Source organism: Mesoplodon densirostris, chromosome 6 (assembly GCF_025265405.1).
Source record: "Mesoplodon densirostris isolate mMesDen1 chromosome 6, mMesDen1 primary haplotype, whole genome shotgun sequence".
Taxonomy (NCBI): Eukaryota; Metazoa; Chordata; class Mammalia; order Artiodactyla; family Ziphiidae; genus Mesoplodon; species Mesoplodon densirostris.
The window spans coordinates 2,571,951-2,591,966 of record NC_082666.1 but is presented as its reverse complement, the minus strand read 5'-3'; the positions used below and the strand labels follow the sequence as shown (position 1 = coordinate 2,591,966).

Genomic DNA, 20,016 nt, shown 5'->3' with positions numbered 1-20,016 from the left:
TCCCACCTCAGGCAGCTGGAATCATCGGGAATCCTCGCAGGCTGGCTTTTGGGGACCCCAGGGCTGACTCGCCAGGCGACCTTGGGCAGGTGACTTAATTCTGTCTCAGCATGAGTGTGTGTTGATAGACTGTGGTCTGAGCCTTCTCTACAGGGTGTCCACTTTCCCTGCCCCCTCAGCCTCCGGCCCACGTTTCCAAAATAAACAGAGGCCTGTTTGTGCTCAGAGGACGCTCCCCAGCTCATAAAGCGCCCGCCTCCGCGTGAGATGGCCTTGAATCCAATCTGCACAGCCCCACACGCTCACCCTGGGAGTCGGCCGCTACCCGAGGGGCCCCTAGGGGACCCTCATACAAGGTCTTACAATTTCCCTCCCTCCCTCTCTTCCTCCCTCCCCTCCATCCTTTCCCCTCACCATCCTGTCCCCGCATCCCTCCCCTGGACCCCGTCCCTGCATCCCTCCCTCCCCTCCCTCCCTCCCCTCCATCCCTACTCTCCATCCTTTCCCTCCACCCCGTGCCTGCATCCCTCCCTCCCTCCCCTCCACCCATCCCATCCTCCCCCCCTCCCTCCATCCTCTCTCCATCCTTTCCCTCCACCCCGTGCCCGCATCCCTCCCCTGGCCTCCATCCCTGCATCCTCTCTCCATCCTCCACTCCACCACCCTTGCCCCCACGCTCTGCCTCGTGCTAGTCTCCCCTCCTCACCCCGTTGCCACCCTCTGTGGGTGAGGACACTGAAGCTGGGGAGCAGCGGTCGCGTGTCGGGGGCACAGGGTGATGGGGTAGGGCTGCCTCACCTGCCTCCTCCTGCCTCTTTCTCTTGCTCCTGCTTCGTCTCCTTGTCCCCGAGAGGGCTGGTCCTCCTGTGAGGTATCAGGCCCACGCCCGGAATGTTCTCTCTTGGTGGGAGGACAAGCTGCCTTCTTTGGCCCCCTGGGCCCCTTAGACTGAGACCATGGGCACAGTGACCACTGGGGAAGCCTGGGGGAGCGGGGTTGGGCGAGTCTCGCTCCAGACCCCAGGAGGGCGGCTGGCGGGCTCAGGTGCCCCCTTGGAAGAATCGCCTCTGGTCCTGCCAGTGTCCTGCCTCTGGTCCAACACCCAGACCAGCCTCGGCCCTGCAGCCTGGTGTGCAGGGGGCTGGGGGGACGGTCTCCAGAACTCTGCTTTCCTTCCTTTCTCTGCTGAGAATTGGCGGTGCTGGCACGGAAGAGGCTGCTAGGAATCCTAGGGTGCTCCTCCATTTGTGGAGGGGAAACTGAGGCGCGTGGGGGCAGGCGTGGCTTCACGTCCCAGCGCGATTGCTGCTTGGGGAGGGCTTGGGCCTGGGGTCGGATGTTCTGTTCTCCGCTCTTGCGCACTTAGCCTCGCCCCTGGCGCGGCCGTAGCTGCCTGGGCTGGGGGCGGGCACTTGACTTAGGACGTCCTATGCCTCGGGCTGGCCGGGGTCCAGTGGTCTGTGCCCTGTGTCCTGAGTCCTTGCCCTGTGACTTGTGCCCTGTGTTTTTATCTTGTGTTCCGGTCCTCTGACCTGGGTCCTGTCCCCTGTGTTTTTTGCCCTGTGTCTTATGCCTGATGTCCTGTGCCCTGTCCCCTCTCTCCTGTGCCCTGAGTCCTTGCCCTGTGTCCCACGTCCTGGGTTCTTGCCCCGTGTCCTGTGTCCCATGTCCTGTGTCCTGGCTCGGTACAACAAGCAGGGCCTGGCTGACCCCTCTCCTGGGCAGTTGGATCTGGAGCTGGTCAGGGGTGCTGGCTGGAGCCCGATTCTGGGAGCAGGGAGGCTGGCCGGTGGTCCTGCTGGACTGCTGGTAGACAGGGGAGGTGGTCAGGAGGAGAGAGTGGGTGAGCGCGGCCGGGAGCTGGCGTGAGGGAGGAGAGGCGCCACTGCTTGGAGAAGCTGAGTTTGGAGACAGGGTCGCCCAGGGTGGTCCTGACAGTCTCCCTGCACCCAGGCCACTCCTGCCCGTGAGTCGCCGAGATTCCTCTGTTCCCTGTGAGCCCATATTTGGTGCCACCACCTTGGGCACGATTCTGGTTCTCACCCACAAGAGCCTTGGTGAGAAAAGGCTCGTTTCTTTTTCACTTTTGTTTTCAGACCAGAAAATGCCCAAATGGATATTAGGAGGTCTGAATGTTTTTGTACGTCAATTCTAAAAGATGGGTGGTCCTTGTTGGCCGGTGGTGAGATGGGTGCGGCTGCTGAAACAGGAGATCTTGTAAAAGCAGCTGAAGAAGCCAGAGGCTTTCTCTCTCTAGGGCAGAAGTCTAGGCAGCACCACAGCCCCCGCGGCTCAGGCTCCCAACATCCCTCGCTCTGCCATCTCCATTCCTAGCATGTGGCCTCCTCGTGGTGCAGGGTGGCTGCTTGGCTTCTGCCATCACACCCACGCTCTATTCCATGCATCAGGGAAGAAAAAGGGGGAGGCAACACTTTTCTTTCAAGAGCGGGGAGTCTTCCTCGCAGCTTTTTCTTTCTTACCTGATAGTTAGAACACAGTTACAAGGTCACGTCTGGCTGCAAGGGTGGATGGGAAGTGGGGTCTGTAGCCCGGCAGCCCTGTGTTCATCTGGAACTCATCTCCCACCGAAGAGGGAGAGGGATCTGGGGGCGGGGTGGCTAGGAGTCTTTGCCACAGGTGGGGACAGCTAAGCTCCCGTTCCCTCCCTCTCTTGGGGTTTTTTCCTCGGCTTTTCTTGTGGGGGAGAGATCTGATCAGGAGCTGGGAACCACAGTGCATTGACATTGCTGGGCTCATTGCAAATATTCCTCCTTGAGTCCCAATGGCCATTGTGAGGTGGACGCCATCAGACAGGGAGACCGAGGCACAGACTGCCCTGTGTGGTCATGCAGGGCTGGGTTCAAGGCCAGAGCTGCTCGACTGCATGGGAGGAGCTGTCCGCCAGGCCCTGTCTTTGACTCACACTCTGGTTTCACCCCCTAAAACCGCAGCCCATGGGCAGGGCTCTGGGCCTGCCTGTCCTCCACACCCATGTGCACCCGGATGCTGTTAATTAGCCTTTGCTGGTCCCCTGTCGGGTCTGCCACCCCTCCCACTGCAGAGATAATAACTCGTGGGGTCATCCCAGGAGTGGCCCCTCTGGCTCATGTATTATTCATGGAAGACACTAATAATCCAGCCCGAGTCCTCCTTGGCGGAGGCTGCGGGGTCCCCCTCTTGTATCAGTATTAACATTCGAAGCGTTCGTAAAGCACCGTCACGTTTGGAAAGCCTGATTCGGTTGAACTGGGGGACAGGGAAGAAACCAGAAAATACATGTTTCTAAATGTAATGCCTTATGAACAGAGAGCTGTGCTTTAAGGCCTCAGGGACTCTTCTAGGTGTCACATCCCTGAGCCCCTTTGGTCCTCAGCACTCGTGCTAGGGTGGGGACCGTGATTATCCTAATTTCCTGGACAAGGAACCCAGGCCAAGAGATAGGAGCGACTTGTCCAGGGTCACACTGCATTTGTCCCCGCGTTTCTGGCCTCTCGTCCATGGTTTTATGACCTTGGGTATGACCTTGGGCAAGGCCTGGCCTCCCTGGGCCTCGACTTCCCAAGTCAAGGGCAGAGCAGAGGTCGATGGCGGACACCCCTTCCGGCTCAGAATCCAAGTCCCTTCTCTCCCCTCGTCCTGTCTCAGGCCTCCCCCAGCTCACCGTGGAGAAGGTCAGAGGTGAGGTTTCTGGAGATCAAGTCCCCACATCCCCAAATCCCGCACTCCAGGGGCTCTCAGATCTGAGGCCTGCGTAGTGCCCGGCAGGGATGTACTTGATGGGCACTTCATTTACATGGTGGTGATGTATCGTCTTCCTGAATGACTGGCCATCTCGCCAGGGCCCCGTCCTTTAGTTGGGAGAAGTGTCACTTCTGTTTCTGCAGAGAGGGGGAAAATGAAATTGTGTGTGCTTACAATTAATCTCGCTAATGGCAGCCTCTCTGGATCTGGAAATTAGATGTTAAGTATATTGAAGCCAGCTGATGGGATGACACCCTCTGGAACAAATCAATTAGCCGAGGCTTATGATACTAATTGGGGTAACATCCGGATTGTTTTGCTTTGACGCTTTGGAGGACGTCGGTGTGGCCTGGACGCAGCGAGGCTGGAGGACGGATGCAGTGGTTTGTGCAGAAGATGCTCAGGGTGACCCAGACGGTCGTGTGGGCCCACCTGGCCTGTGAGGAAGCGGGAGGGCGCGTCCGGGACCTTGTAACAGAGCCCATGTGCTGAAGGTGCGGTTGTCTGTACTCACAGCGGCTTTTTTAAATTGTGGTAGAAAACACACAAAGTTTACCTCCCAACAGCTTCAAAGCGTAAGTTCTGTGGCATTAAGTACAGTCACCTTGTCGTGCAGCCTTCACCACTTCCTGGTGAAGCAAACCAGACCTGGGCAGTAGTTATGGTGGCAAAAGCAGCTTGTGGTCGGAGCTGTTGCAGAAGGGGAAAGAGGCTGGGTTCAGCGCCGGACACAGCCTGTGCGGGCGTGGATCTCAGCTGCGGAGAAGGAAAGTTGCTAAGAAGAGGTTGGGGGCTAAGCTGACCTAGCAAGATGCTTGCAGAAGGCAGGCCAGGGGGCCCAGACATCCCCTGGGGGGGGTGGGCACGGGGAGCCCCATCAGACATCGAGATGTCTCCCCGGGGACCCCCGACGGCTTCACCCCATCGTGGATGGGTCCCTCATAAGCAGAGGGGAGAGCAGCCCATAGTGACACAGCCGGGACCTGAGCCCAGGTCTGACCTTGCTCCCTGCAGGCCTGAACTCCCAGCATCTTCCTCATCCGAGCCAGGCGTGGCGGGGTGAGTGGCTGCCCGCTTCAGCCCGACCTCTGAAGTGGAGGCCCCAGGAGCAGCTGCTTTCTCTCCAGGGCGTTGTTTGTTGTTCTGCTTCCGAGGGTTTCTCTCTCTCTCTTTTCCCTTGGAAGCAGGTGGCAGGAGGCTGATCCAGCACCCTGGCTTTCCCTTACACCTGCATCCAGTGCCGTCCTGGGCAGGGAGCTGGGGGTCCCCAGGTGGCTGGGATGCTCTGTCACCAGCGTGACCTTGGGTAGTGGCCTCCCCTCCGGGTCTCCATCCCTCATCTTTCTGTGGGGTGGCAGGCTTGCCCCACCTCCCCTGGGGCTTATGGGTCCACTGTGGGAAAGTGGAGATGGGCTGGCGGGCGGCTGTGATGAGCACCATTGTGTCTCCCGTGGCTGTGGCTAGTCCCCCGAGTCCCATGGCTCCCTCCTTCCATCCGTGGACGCTGGCGTCAGGGAGGGTGCTGGTCAGATAGGAGAGTGGACTCTCCTGGCACCTCCTGGGATGAGTGTGGGTCCTGTGTGTGTGTTTGGGGGCTGGGGGGGGTCCACCAGGGCAGGGGTGCTGCTGGCTGGTGATCGATGATTTTAGAGAGGTGGGTTCACAGGACCCAGAGTGCTCCCTGGGCCCAGCTGTCCACACCTCTGAAAGCTGGGCTGCTTCCCGGGCACGCCCTCCCTGGGAGTGGTGGGTGGGCTCAGAGCAGCTGAGGCCTGCTTTGTTCCCCATTCAGCGGCCCCGCCCCACCCCATCCCTGGGCGGCGTTATTTATGCTTCCAGGCAGTTAGTTTCTGCAGGGAATCCCTGAGGGCTCTGTCGGGGTGAAGCGGTCACTTCCCCCTGAATGGGCCCAGCAGATGGCCCCCTGCCCAGCCTGCTCCACCCGAGAAGACGGCATGGCTTGTGACGGGTCATGCCAGGCGGCTGCCTGCTGGTGCCCTCCTCCGAGTGGGCCTGAGCCCAGGGACCCACCCTGGGATTAACACCCTCCACCGAGAAGCCACCCCCGCTGCCGCAGGGGAGAAAGACCAGCCTCCACCAGGAAGCCCCCCGCTGCTGCAGGGGAGAAAGACCAGCCTCTGGCTCCTCAGTCCTGCCTTGGTCCCGCCAAGAGCGACCCTCTGTGTGACCTGGAAAGGAACTCCTACCCTCTGGGCAGGGACAGACCCCGCTGCAGGGCAGCGTCAGCCCCTGAGCCTCTCCCTGCATTTTGGAAAACTTGTCCACACCCCGACTTTGTCCCCTGCCCAAGTGGCTTGTCGTCCTGGTAGGTTTCCGGGGGTGTTTGCACGAAAGCAGGCTTTTGCGCTTTCTGAATTCATGTCTCTTTGGGTAGCTGAAAGCCTGACCCCCTGTTGGTGGAACTGCCAGGTCGTAGAGACATGGCCTGCCATGGGGACTTAGCCTCTCGAGGGGTGAGTATAGCGCCCGCGTACCCCAGGAGAGGAGTGGGCTCCGCTCGCTTCCACATCCTGTCTTCTCTCCTTGTCTCCCGTAGGGGAAGGGGTTTGCACCCACCCGACACTTGGGCCTCACAGACCCCAACCCAGAGGGAAGAGAGGATGCTTATGGTGCCTTAAGTCTGGGACTGCTCCTTGTCTGGTCAGGCCTGAGCTGGTGTGAGTCCCGGACATGCCGCTTTCTAGCTGGGCCACCGCAGGCAGGTGACTGAGCCTCTCTGAATCTGGCCCCACCACGCTACGTGAGGTTACCACCACCCTCTCCTTGGGAGGCTGGGCCGTGAGCAGGGTGCCCTGTCCTGTGCTGTCCCCAGATTCCTGCTTTTGGCCAAGATGTGCTGGGACACGGGGCAGCCCCGTGCGGGTCTCGGCCTGAGATGGGCGGCAGCCTAGCCGCTGGCTGTGGTTGAGAGGGCACTGATGTGCGACTGCAGTCACCCAGGGGCCTCTGCAGATGGGTCCCGACCTGTTAGGACGCAGAGCACAAGGCCTGCTCACCTGTATGTCCAGCTGACCTGGTGCAGGTGTCGGCCTCGGGGACTCCGTGCCTCCCAGGGTCCGAGGGCCTGCCTTGGGAAGGGGAGCCCTCTGCACGGGGCAGCGGGAGACCAGGGTGCAGATCACAGGGGAGGCCTCTTCAGGCCAGAGTCCCAGGCCCACTTGGCCTTTCTACGCAGCACCCGGGGGCCATGGCCCGGCCGTTCTCTGGCTCAGTTTGCTGTCTGTCTCAGGAGGTCACCGCCATGCCTGCTGAGGAGGTGGGTGGCTCGGAGGGTCAGCGAGTCCTCGAGGGCTGTGGAGGCCCGCGGGCAGGTGGGTGATGGGGGCCAAATGCTTCAGTGTATGGGCGGGGTAAGCCCAGTGGCCCTCGGGGCCACCCCTGAGCAGACGTGGGCTCTGAGAAGTCCTTCCTTTGCTTAGGGTTCTCTCTCCATCATTCATAAGGGCCTCTTTAGCTGCACGTGGGGTGACTAGAAATTCATGACAGCGCCCTGCTGACAATGGCAAACATCTCCTCGTGCAGCTAGTGGGCCCTCTGTGTGCCCAGCCTGCATGTTTAGTTTCCACAGTGACCCAGTGAGACGGGCACTAATTATTTATGCCCATGAGCATTTTTATTTTTTATTTTTTTGTGTGTGGTACACGGGCCTCTCACTGTTGTGGCCTCTCCCGTTGCGGAGCACAGGTTCTGGATGCACAGGGTCAGCAGCCATGGCTCACGGCCCCAGCCGCTCCGCAGCATGTGAGATCTTCCCGGACCGGGGCACAAACACGTGTCCCCCTCATCGGCAGGTGGACCCCCAACCACTGCGCCACCAGGGAAGCCCGAGCTGTATGTTTTTGAATGAATGAAGCTGATTAAATGTCTTTGAAATCTCTAGATTTAAAGCTAGAGGCTTTTTTTTTTTTCCTAAACATAACTTCTCAAAGTATCCTGCACATACAGAAAAAGTGTCTGTCGTAAGCGGACAGCTGGATGAATTTTCACAGGGTAAAGCCACCAGGTAACCAGGATTGAGAGACAGGACGGAGCCAGCACCTACTGGGCGCCTGGGGAGTTCCCACCACACCCCGTGGGGTGGGAGCGGCTGCCCTAATTGGTCCTTAGAGTATGGCGGGACCCAGCGAGGGCAGTGGGCTGACTCCAGTGAGGGCCCAGGAACAGAAGGAAGTACGCCTTGGATGAGTGACCTTTGGGGGCACTTTGGAGGAGGCTGAGGTCGGGCAGGAGGCAGGTGAGGGCGCTCCTGGCCGAGGGAGCAGCTCAGGCACAGTGGGCCGTTAAGTCACGACACAGGGAGGTGGCACATAATCGATGTTTTTGCTCACCGTGTGCCTCTGGGGCCTCACCCTGGTGGCCTGTCAAGTGTGTGCATGCCTGTGTGCGTGTGCTGGTTTTATTCTCTTTTGGTGCTGGTGTCCTGACTGCTCACCATTCATTTCGAGTGCCCACTCCTCGGCCGTGAGGGCCGCTGGAATCCATGTAAGCAAAGTCGTCAGTCGGCTGCGGGCCCCAGGTGAGGGTTTTGCGGTGCCCTTGACCTCCAGAGTGGCCCCGGATCTGGGAAGTCTTCTGGTCTGATCACCTGTGCAATGCCAGCACCAGCTTCTTGTATGCCTCTCGTGACGGAGTGCTCACTACCCCCCAGTGGCAGCCCACCTCCCTGGGGGCTGTTCCCACGGCACCCAGGCCTGCCTCCCTGGCACCCGCCTGCCGTGGTGGGGACCGCGTGGGGTCAGCAAAGCGGGTTGTTTCAATATTTTCCTGTTAATCTTCACATTCCTGAGCTACCCCAGCAGGTCACCAGCTGGCTCTGCTATCCCCCCCGCCCCCAACTTCTTGCTGTGTTGCCCTCGGGGCCATGTCGCCAGCCCCTGTCTGGACTTCTTGCAGAGTGTCACTGTCATTTACCAGGACCCTCTCTGAATCATTGGGGGAGCAACAAAGCAGGGTCCACCTGCTTGAGGAGTGGTGAGTGGGGAATGAAGCCTCGTGCGGCCTTGGGGACATCCCTCCCTGCGACTCAGGAGGGAAGGAACAGAGAAGGGGAGGGGGCGGGGGCCCAGGGATGGAGCGTGGGAGATTGTTCCCGCGGGCCAGGTGGGGAAGCCGAGCCCCGGCAGTGGGGCGTGGGTGGGTCCTTCCTCTGCTGCCCCCCCAGGCAGCGGCTCTTTCTCCTCCACTTCGGGCCGGCCTCTCCCTTGTGGTCACGGAGAATCTATTCTGGGAAAAATGCATCTTTGAAACCTACCCTCAAGGAGGAAGAAAATCCATGAAGTGGCTGGTGCGGGAAGGCCCCTGATGCGCCAGGATTAAGCAGGAATCGCGATGAAACTGCTTTTCGGGGAGCGATCCGGAGCTTTGTCTGTGGCTGTTTTCCATCTGTTTCCTTCATCACAACGTGCAGGGGAGGAAAAATCACTTTAGACTTTTTTCCTGCCGAGGGTTTCCTTTGCACAAATGGGGCTTGCAGTTGCCGGGCAGCAGGGATTCTTGGGCTGATAACTGCTTCGGAAAGGAGAGAGGTCCTTCATGGTCCGTGTGAGCCGGCCACTCTCTGCAGTGTCAGGTGCCAGGGGAGGCCACTTCCTGAGGCCGCGTCCTGTGGACAGGGTGCCCTCGTTTATAGAGAGCCTACTGCACATGTGCCAGCACTATGACACATGCCAGCAGGTCCCCCAGCAAGTCCAGTTCATCCCTCAGGTCTGAGGTTGAGTGGCTGGCACCTCACCCAGGAGGCCTTCCCTGATGTCCCCCCCACCAATCCAGGAGGCCTTCCCTGATGCGCCCCCCCCCCATCCAGGAGGCCTCCCCTGATGCCGCCCCATTTGGTTAGGTCCCCTGCTAGTGCTCCTGTCCTCGTAACGCTGAGCATGCACTGGGTCCTGTGAGCTGCAGGAGTCACTTCTGGCCTCTCGTCCCCGGCACAGTGCTTGGCATGTCCCGCTGCTCGCTGAGCACGTAGGTGAGGAGGGGAGAACCCCCAGCCTCATTATCATCCCCACGCTACAGATGAGGGCCTGAGACCCCGAGACCTCAGGGCATGGCCGAGAGGGCGGGGACAGTCTGCAGCTGGATATAAAGCTGGGTTTAGTGACACCAAGCCTGGCACTCTGTCCCCTGTGGAAGGCTGTGCCACAGGCCCCTCAGATGGGGGCAGGCAGGTGCCTGGCCAAGGCAGTGGGGAGACCCCTCAGCAGGGTCCCCCATCCTTGCTCCCTCGTGCAGGGAGTCAAAGGTGGAATTCCCAGGATGCATGAACAAGGTAGGCAGGCGCCCCATAGCCCGTGGTCAGCTGCTGCCCTCAGCTTCTCCCCACCCTCCCACTCTGTTGACCCATTTGGAACCTCCCCGCCATCCCCAGCAGGGATGGGGAGTCCTGCTGAGGGTAGTGTGTTGTGGCTGCTGCTTGGGGGTCTCCCCCCAGCTCCCAGGTGTGGCTTCCCGGGAATTGTACCACGACTGGTGGTAATTCTGCAGAGTCTGCAGAATTACCTCTTCAAGACTGTCCTGTCAGCAATGCTATGACAAAAATGCCATTGACTGGCTGGCTGAAACAACACACATTTATTGCTCACATCTCTGGAGGCTGGAAGTCTGAGATCAGGCCCCCAAGCGGTCGGGTTCTGGTAGGGGCTCCCTTCCTGGTTGGCAGACAGTCACGTTCTCGCTGTGTCCTCATGTGTTGGAGAGAAACAGAGAACGTTCTCCAGTCTCCTCTTCTCAGGGCACCAACCCCCTTTATGAGGCTCCACCCTCATGACCTAATTGCCTCCAAATACAATTGCATCGGGGGTTAGGGCTTCAATACAAGAATTCGGGGGGGACACATTCAGTCCACAGCGAACGCTAACCAGTGTCCAGTGACAGACAACCACAGAAGACTTGGAGGTGGTGGAAGTGGGGGTGCTGCTCCCCCAGGAAGGGCAGAAATGATGATTATGACTGTGACAGTGAACCCACAGGCTGGGTGGACCTCCTCAACCACCAGGGTGTGTATTGCCCCCATTTCTCGGGCAAGGAGACTCTGGGACTCAGCTGCACTCAGCATTGCCTCCTCGGTTGGGGGTGGATGGGGACCCTTGTCTGCCAGACTCAGAACAACCTTTCTTTTTTTCTTTTTTTTTTAAAAATTAATTTATTTATTTTTGGCTACGTTGGGTCTTTGTTTCTGTGCGCGGGCTTTCTCTAGTTGCGGTGAGCGGGGGCTTCTCTTCATTGCGGTGCGCGGGCTTCTCATTGCGGTGGCTTCTCTTGTTGCGGAGCATGGGCTCTAGGCGCGCGGGCTTCAGTCGTTGTGGCAGGCAGGCTCAGTAGTTGTGACGCACGGGCTTAGTTGCTCTGCGGCATGTGGGATCTTCCCGGACCAGGGCTCGAACCTGTGTCCCCTGCATTGGCAGGCGGGTTCTTAACCACTGAGCCACCAGGGAGGCCCCAGAACAACCTTTCTTAATGCTCAGTGCTGTCAGGTCTTTCTGGAAACACCCACCCAGCCACGAACGTGCTTGGGTTTGCAGCTTGTCTTGTAATTTGTGTAGCGGCTCAAGGCCGTCCTCACACAGCTCTGTGGCCGCCGTGGTGCCGATGGTCACCTCTGACGTCCCTGATCCCTCTCCTGCGGGATGTCAGCAGAGCCCGGAGGGCGTGAACACAGCACAAGCTGAGCTCCCCCTGGCACTGGGAACACTGGTCAGAGAGCCGCTCCCCGGACCTGGGAGGGGCAGAGCCACACCCTCCTTTGCCGTCAGAAAGCCGAGGGAGAAAGTAGAGAAAACACTGCAGGGCCGCAGGGTAGCCAGAGCTTCAAAGGCTCTCCAGGCGCTGGCGTCAGGAGCAAGGAGCGGGCGAGGGCTGATCCAGCAGAGGAGAGATTCATACTGCTCCTGCTGCCCAGGGCACTGGGGTTGTGCTTGCAGTTAATAACTGAGTTACTAAGTCATCACTTCAGAGATAAGTGTGTGTGTTGAAAAATTATTGCCGTGGTGTAAAAGATACAACTTGTGTTCCCCTTCCCATTAAAATGGCCATTCATCAGCGAGGGCAGTAAAGCAGCTCTGAAAGTCACCGCCCTCGCCAGGTAATGGCTGGTGTCACCTCGCCCCCGTTAGCAAGCTGGGAGTGTGACAGATGGGGAAGGCCCAGGGAGCCAATGAGCCAGAACTGCTGGGGCGGGGTGGGGGTGGGGATTCCTGGGTGAGGCTCAGACCGGAGGCTGAGGTGCTAATCAGACCATCCACGTTCTTAGCCATCTCTACTGCTGTGTGTAGGTGACCGCTCTGACCCTCAGTTTCGTTATCTGACAAGGGACACAGTATCCCCTCCTCCTGTGGTGGAGGATTCAGTGCGGCAGTGGGGTACTTTGCAGCCCAGTGCCAGGCTGGGGGTCAGAGCTCAGGTTCACGGTCAGGGCTCAGGCTCACTTGAGTGTAGGCTTCTTCAGCGAGGCCCCTGGTTGGTGTGATGCTCTGAGCGCTGCTCACGGGCTGAGACTCAGCAGCATTGCCAGGTTGCCCGGGGGGTGTGGATCCCCCGCCTCCAGGGGCTGTGGCTTGGCATCCCTCAGAACTGTGGGCTGGAAGACCGTTACCACCTCAGTACCCAGTGTCCCCCAGTGCAGTTCTAGGACGGGATGGAGAAAAACAGAATCCACTCCCTGTTTCTCAGCAGCTGGGTAAAGTCTGAGGAGGGTGTGAAAATGCAGAAGAGCCTCTTAGAAAGGGCTTGGGGTCAGACAGCCTGGAGCCGCCTCTTACAGTTGGGTGTCCCTAGCAAGTGAGGTCACGCAGTACCCTCATCTGGAAATTGGGGAAGATGGTCCTGACCCCACGGGATTGTGCTGGAGCCAAACCATACGTGCGAAGGCGGGAGTTGATGCAACGGCAGAGGCAGGTGTGTCTGGGGTGGGCCCCGGGGACCTGCTCAGGGAGCTGGCTGTGTCAACACCTGCTGTCTGGCCCCTTGGTTCACCGAAGAGGGAAGGGAAAAGTGTAGCGGGGGCCTCTCGGGAGGGCAAGGCCTCCTCCTGGGATGGGGGCTCCTTCCACCCTGCCCAGTGCTGTTCTGTAAAGTGTGTGGGCATTCCAGCCCTGGGCTGCCCTTGGGATGCTCGTACCTTCGGGGCAGTGACTCCTGACGCTGGGCCGCAGACCTGTGTCTCGGCTCGTGGCCTCGCCCCGGATCAGCAGGGAGCTGTGTCGCTGCCTGTCTGCAGCTGGGTTTGAGATGCCTCCTACGTTTTGACACACCTTCACTCCACCTCTTACCTGCCAGATGGGGGAGGGGAGGCACGGCTCCATCGCAGCTGTGCTAACAGGGAGGTGGGAGGGAGTGTCGAGGGGGATGGTGAGCCGCATTCTCAGACGGTGAGTGGTGGCCTGGGGCGACCCACCCCACAGGCTCCCAAAGCCACCATTGTGGTGGACGGGCTTCCTGGCCTCAGGGCCTCACTTAGCAACCCTGCTCTTCTGGGGTTTATGATCCTGCGCTGCTGCCTGTTGGCCTCAGATGGGGTGGATGAGCCAGGCTTGCTGGGCCAGGGCCGGGGTGAAGATGTGGGGCCCCACAGCTAGATCGATGACCTGGGTCCACCTCTGCTCACCACTGGTGAGCTGTGAATCCTCGAGCCTCAGTTGCTCCTCCGTGAAATGGGAAGGTTGGCAGGAGTGTCTCCTGGTGGAGGGGGCGTTTGCGGGAATAAACAGAAAGAAGCCTGGTAAAGACTTGGCCGGGGGGAGGCCTGGATGCATGTTAGCTGGTCCGAGAGGGCCTGGGGCTCAGGGATCCCTCTGGGTGGGGTCACAGACGTCAGCAGCTACAGAGTCCGAGGTGTGAAGATTTGGGCTGCTGGTCCCTGAAGCTCGGGGTGGTCTCTTCTCTTCTCTTCTCCCTGCGTTTGAGGGTCTTGATCTGGACCCACCGAGTGAGGAAGTGCAGCTAGATTTGGGGAATTGTTTCAAATCTCACTGAAAACTCAGTTCAAGGGCACGAAAGAGCAGTGGGCCACTTCTGAGATATCCATAGTCTTTTCTTTCTTAGCCTAACTTTTTCTTTCCTCCTAAATCACTATCAAGCCCCAACCCTCTGAAGGCTACCAGACCGTCCCTCCGAGTACTCCCCCTCCCAGGTTGCTGCAGGTCACTGACTTGGCTCTATGAGTGGCTTTTTTTTTTTTTTTTTTTTTTTTGCGGTACGCAGGCCTCTCACTGCTGTGGCCTCTCCCGTTGTGGAGCACAGGCTCCGGACGTGCAGGCTCAGCGGCCATGGCTCACGGGCCCAGCCGCTCCATGGCATTTGAGATCTTCCCGGACCAGGGCACGAACCTGTGTCCCCTGCATCGGCAGGCGGACTCTCAACCACTGCGCCACCAGGGAAGCCCGTGAGTGGCATTTTTTTTTTTTTCATTCTGCTGTTTCGCTGTCTTGGGGCATGGGGTCTGGCTCCCTCCCATCTCCCCGCATCCTTTTGGCTCCCTTGAAGGAAAACCCCATCTGTTAGGTACCGTGGCACTGCTGTGCAGAAGGCGGTGGCTGAGAGGTGACCGTGTTCCCCGCTCGCTTTTGTTTCCCGGCCTACTGGCGGCGGAGCTTGAACACCGAGCTGTGGTTGCCTGTGCTTCGTAATGAATCACTGCTTGCCGGCCGCTTGTCATTCCGAAGGCAACGGCACAAGTGTTTCTGACCTCGCTCTTGATGCGGAAAGAGAAAAAAGGAAGGGCAATGCACGCTGAGCTGGAGAAAGCAATGTATAATGATTTGCTTCTAAACATGCAGCCGAGTTCGCTGTAGATTTCCCCGCCGATAGGTGAGTTTCCGGGCAACGTATTTAAATGAGCTTGATCATCTGGCCCGTTTTGCCTCCTCGGAGCTGCTGGTGTGTTTGCAGATGAGTGGTCCTGGCTGATAAGAAAGTCTTCCTGGTCTGTGCGTTTCCTGCTTAATGATTTCTAATGACCGAGGGGAGCTGGGGCAGGAAGCCCTCCTGACCAAGCGGGGCCGACGGACCCGCCCACTTGTCAGCTGACCAGCGACTGGACAGCCAGGCCCTTTTAAAGGCCGACTTGTAGCCATCTCTGTTCTTGCTCTGGATCGTCTCTGCCCATTCTTAGGTTCACATTTCAAGTTGCAGGGCAGTGACGTTTTGTGTGATGACAGCAGAGCTGCCGTGACGGATAGACCTGGGCTGGGCTGGCTTACACGGGAGGTGGCGGAACCGTTCCGAGAGTGTGCCGGTGGGCAGGGAGCGTGTGCACGGGCATGCGGGCGTGTGTGGCCTCTGCTCCATGCAGACCTTCTGGGATCCAGGCTGATGGCGGCTTTGCCACCTTTAAGTGGGGCTTTCAAGGTCACCCCGGGAGCAGGGCGGTTTCGTGAGCTAGGTCTGCAAAGCAGCCTGCTTGATGTCTGTTCCCAGTCACTGCAGGCGAGGCTGGAAGATGTGGTCTGGTTGGGCCTGGAAGAGCAGTTGGGGGTTTTTTGCCCACTGCGGGCTCCTGTGTGGAGTATGGTGCAGCTGATGGGAGCACGGGATTGGCTGACACAGACTGGGTCCAGTTCCTAAGGCAGCCACTTATTGCTGGGTGACCTGGGGCAGGGTTCTTGTTCTCTCTAGTCCCCAGCGTCTGCATCTAGTAAGTGGAGAGTTGGGGGAGAGAACCATCCACACAGGAACCATGTTTGTGTCATGCTAATCCCAGTGCATGACACTTAGTAAGGGCCCAATAAACGGTAGCTCAGGTTCTCATGATTAAGAAGTGGGGATTGAGAGGCAGGTTCTCATTGGAACCTTTGCTGTTGATCCTGTCTGTCCATCTGTCTGTCCACCTATCCATCCATCCATCCACCCATCTGTCTATCCGTCCATCCATCCAACCATTCACCATCCACCTACCCATGGAACCTTTGCTGTTGATCCTGTCTGTCCATCTGTCCGTCCACCCATCCACCCATCTGTCGATCCATCCGTGCATTCAACCATGCATCATCCACCTACCCATCTGTCTGTCTGTCCATCTGTTCACCCATCCAATCAACGGATCATCCATCCATCCCCCATTCACCCACCCATCTACCTGTCTGCTCATCCACCCACCCACCCAAATCCCCAGATATTCTTTGAGCATTCTTAAAGTCACTCTGTGATTTAGGCCATCATATAAACTCGGCGAGCTGCAGTTTTCCTCACCTGTGAAATGTGAAGAGGCAGCTCAGAGCCTGGTTTTGAAGGTCAGATGTGATGCCCGCCCCAGAAGAGCTTGGAAAAGCTGACCACGGGACATGAAAGGTGTCAGTTGTCTGGGGTGCCTGAAGCTGTCTGCATGGAACCCCTGGAACCATGGCCTCTGCTCGCCCTGTAGGGAAAGGGGAAAGCATGGAGGCTGAGAGACATGTCACGGACCCCTCCCCCATCCCACTGAAGGTACAGTGGGGTGAATAACAGAAGGGTCTCCTCTCAGAGCCGCAGCTGACTGTGTAAGCTTGAACGAGTCCGTGGGTCACTGGGCCTTGAATTCCTGTCTGTAAAATGGGGCCACAATTTCAGTCCAGCCTATCTTATGGGAGGGAGCCTCCTGGGGCTCTTGGAGCTCTGAGATGGCGCCTGTTGGGGAGCAAAGTGGCCCTGAATCTGATCCACCCTCTATGACGTCCCGACCACGAGGCACGGTGCCTGCACTTAGCAGGGCGCATTAAACATTTGATGAGTGACTAAGTCAGGGAAGCTAAAATCATTCATGTCCTCTAGACTGAAACAAAAGTTTCATGAGATAATACTTAATTTACTTCTCTTTTCTGGTATTGTCTGTCCTGTACTATCCCATCCCATCCGCCCCCCTTACCATCCTATATCACCCCATCGCCCCCCGACCCCTTACCTTCCCGTCCCGTCCCCTCCCGTCCTTTTCCGTCCCATCCTATCCTACTTCACTGAAAAAATGCCGTTAGGACCGTCCAAGTTTACGCCTCACCAGTGTGTCAACACCTGCAGTTTGCAAACTCTGCCCTGGAGCAGTAGAAGGTGAGTCCTCACCTGAGTTACGGCCCTTGCTGGGCAGGAGGCTGACTGATTATGGCTGGGCCTCCTGCAGCCCAGGGACGACCCGAGCAGAGGAGGGTGGGCAAGCCCGGCAGCCCAGAGCTGTCTCCGCCCACTCAGGGCCAGGCCCTCGAGGCCGCTGTCTGGCTGCTTCCCCGTGCAGGTTTCAGCAGAGGCTTCAGCAAAGGGGTAACGGGTCCAGAGCTGCCCGGAGGTCTCGGGATGTCCTCCCTGTCTCCCCCTGGAGACCCCTGAATGATGCTGCTTTTTGAAGTCCGAGATCCCCTCTCTCTCTGTCTCTTCATCTCTCCGTCTCTCCCTCGGCCTCTGGTCTCTGTCTGCCTCTTCAGCCCTCGTCCTGAACTCCTCTTTTTAAGTCATAACGAAGGCTCGAGGCTGAAGCCAGGAGCTTTGCCCTCTTCCTGTGTTTTCATCCGAATAGGGGGTGGGTGAGGCAACCCGTAATCACCGCGTGGATCTCCTCGCTCCCCGGGTTGTGCAAAACCCCCCTCTGTGAGCCGTTTGTGAGCACCTGCTGCAGCCCAGCCGCCTGAGACACGCTTTTCTCCCCCATTTCACAGACAGGCAGACTGAGGCAGGGGGGCCGGATTTGAACCCAGGGCTGTCTGGGCTCTTCCTCCCCAGCAGACCATCTGTCTGCAGCCCAGACCCGCTCCGGTGGCCCCCAACCGAACCCCACACATGCTCTGCTTGGGCCACCTTGTGAGGAGGAGCCGCCACCTCTGTCCGAGCCTTTGGGCTGGGCCTGGGGGTCTGCATTCTAAAGCTCCTCCCATGCACGTGTGGAAGCTGATTGGCCACCGGTGTCTGGGAATCTGTCTGCCCGGATGGAGTCCGGGTGGAGAGCTGCAGGGTCAGAGCAGGCCATGCCTGGTGGGGACGGGGCCAAGACTGCCATCCAGGGTCCAGACCCCGGACCCCGGCCTCCCAGCCTCTGGGCTGTCACACCCATTCTTGTTCCTTCACCGAGTCTTAAAGGAGCTGAAACATTAAAGGTCACAGTCAAGGCAGGAGGTAGATGCAAGTGAACAGCACAGACAGCCGTGGCTTTGGGGAGTTGGCCTTGCACGTTTCTCCTCCCAGCAGGACTGGTCCCCGTGGGCGCACACCCTTCTCCTGTCAATCCCCTGCCCGGCCCCTGCACACACGTTTCTTTGTTTGCCTGGAGCTGAGGCTCCGTGGGCCCAGGCGGGAACAGTTGGTGGATCGCTGAGCCCAAAGGTTTGAGCCGCTTGTACGTGGAGGGAAGGAGAAGAGTGAGGGAGGAGGGAGAGCAGGTGCTGTGTCTTTTCATTCATTATCAGGGATGCAGATGAGAAATGGAGATAAAAGTTGGGGAAATGTCATCCTTTGACATTTACGTTTTCAGAGGAGTTGGCAGGGACCGTGGGCCAGGAGGTTTTTGATCATCACGGGAGAGTGACGCCTCTGGGGAAGCCCAGCTCCTCCATCCCGGGAGTGGGGCAGGCACCAGCCAAAGGCCCTCCGGGAAGCCACTGAGGTGCTTCACGCCCCCCGCACCCCTAACCTTTCACGCGTGGCCAGTGCCCCTCATCTGACCCCATGGCTCTGAGGGGTCCCACGTCTGTTCCCAGCAGCCCCTGCCCTGGGCCTCTGGTCACTGGAGTGAGGTCCCCCCTGGTGAGACCTGAGATTTCCCTTCTTGCGCAGACACCAGCCAAGAAATGCGCAGCCCACGCAGAGCGAGGGGCAGGGCACCTCCGGCAGAGTGGGGACAGTTAATCCTGTTAACCCCGTGTAAGGAGCTGCTCCTGTCTGGTGACACACATCCAGAGCGGAGCCCTGTACAAACTGCTAGTGACAGGTTCCAGCCTGGAGCAAAGCGACTGAGAGCTCAGGGCTGAGCTTTGCTGTGGTCATAGCAGCAGGAGAGGCCATTCTGCGCTGGGACTGTGGACACGTGGACACAGGGACCGGTCTCCTGGCCTCAGCTCACTCAGCTGTGGCAGTTCCTCCCTGTCCTGGGCTCCACCTGTATGAGACTCGGCCTTGGCCCTGACTGCAGGTTGGCAGACAGGTTTCGTCTCCTGTGCCGATGCTGGTGCCTTGTGTGGACTCCGCAGGAAGGACTCTTAAGCCTGTGTCTGGCTCCATGCGGAGGAGTGCGGCAGTTGATTAGCATTGTCTGCCACGGTAGGCGTAGGAGAGGGGTGGCATGTGTGCCCTCTAGTTGCTAAGCCCTTTCGCCCTAACACTTCCAGCATTCTATCTAGTAACTATAAGGACATCAAGCAATATTGCTTTAATTCTTGTTCTTCCTAAATATTTACAGCCCTTAAAAGCCAAGAATAACAGCAGAAGCCAAGTTGCTCATTATTTGTGAAAGGCCTCTTGGAGCACACGAGTGTGGGAGCCCTGGCTGGGCCAGCTGCACAATAAGCCCATTGAGTCTTGTCTGAGAAAACACAGAAGAACCCTGTCATTCTCTGCATTCATAACTTCCGTGCGTCCCGGCCACTGAAATAGAACCCCTACCGGAAGACAGCGCACAGCACTCAGCTTGTTGGCTGAATCTGCCGTCTCGCCAGCTGAGAAAGGGCCCTTCTGTATGGTTTGGGGTTCTCTCCCCCTCTTTTTTAAAAAGAAATTGCTGCTAGAAGGAGAGCTGCCCACAAGGAAGTCTGAGGCATGTGTCCCAGATGGGGGACTTCGGGAAGGTGACCTAGCCTCAGTTTTCCCGTCTCCCAAGTGTGCATGGCAGGCCTGGCCTTTAGGGGTGTGAGGATTCGCTGGGATGATGCCCGTGCAAGGCCCATCAGACTCAGTTTCTGAGACAGCCAGTGCTCAGCAGAGGGTGTCTGTGACTTTAGCAAGTGGTCCTCACGGCCCGTGTTCATGTTCCCCGTCCTCAGACGCACACCCACACCACCCCCACACCCACACCCGTGCGCACACAGCCGGCTCCCAGAGTCGAGGCTCGCCCCTGCCTCCTCAGTGCTCAGTGTCTGGCACGGCAGGTGCCCCATCAGTCCTGCCAGGAATCGTGAGCAGCTTGTGTGAGTTGTGAGTCATTCTCGAGTGCCTTATGCTCTGTGTTTGGGGTCAGTCACCACCCTCTCCTGGCCTCCATTGCCCCACGACCATCTGTGGAGCCTCATCCCTGCTTGCCGCTGGTCATTTTGGAGATCTGTGGAATGGCCGCGTTGAGGCCTCTGAGGCTGGGAGCTGGGTGGGTCCTGTGTA

General features: G+C 58.6%; 1 protein-coding gene across 4 annotated transcripts in view; it reads left to right on the top strand.

Annotated features, from left to right (window-relative positions):
• Nucleotides 1-20,016, top strand: part of VAV2 (vav guanine nucleotide exchange factor 2) — a 174,598-nt gene that overhangs the window by 72,974 nt on the left and 81,608 nt on the right. The gene's annotated exons all lie outside the window — the stretch shown is intronic.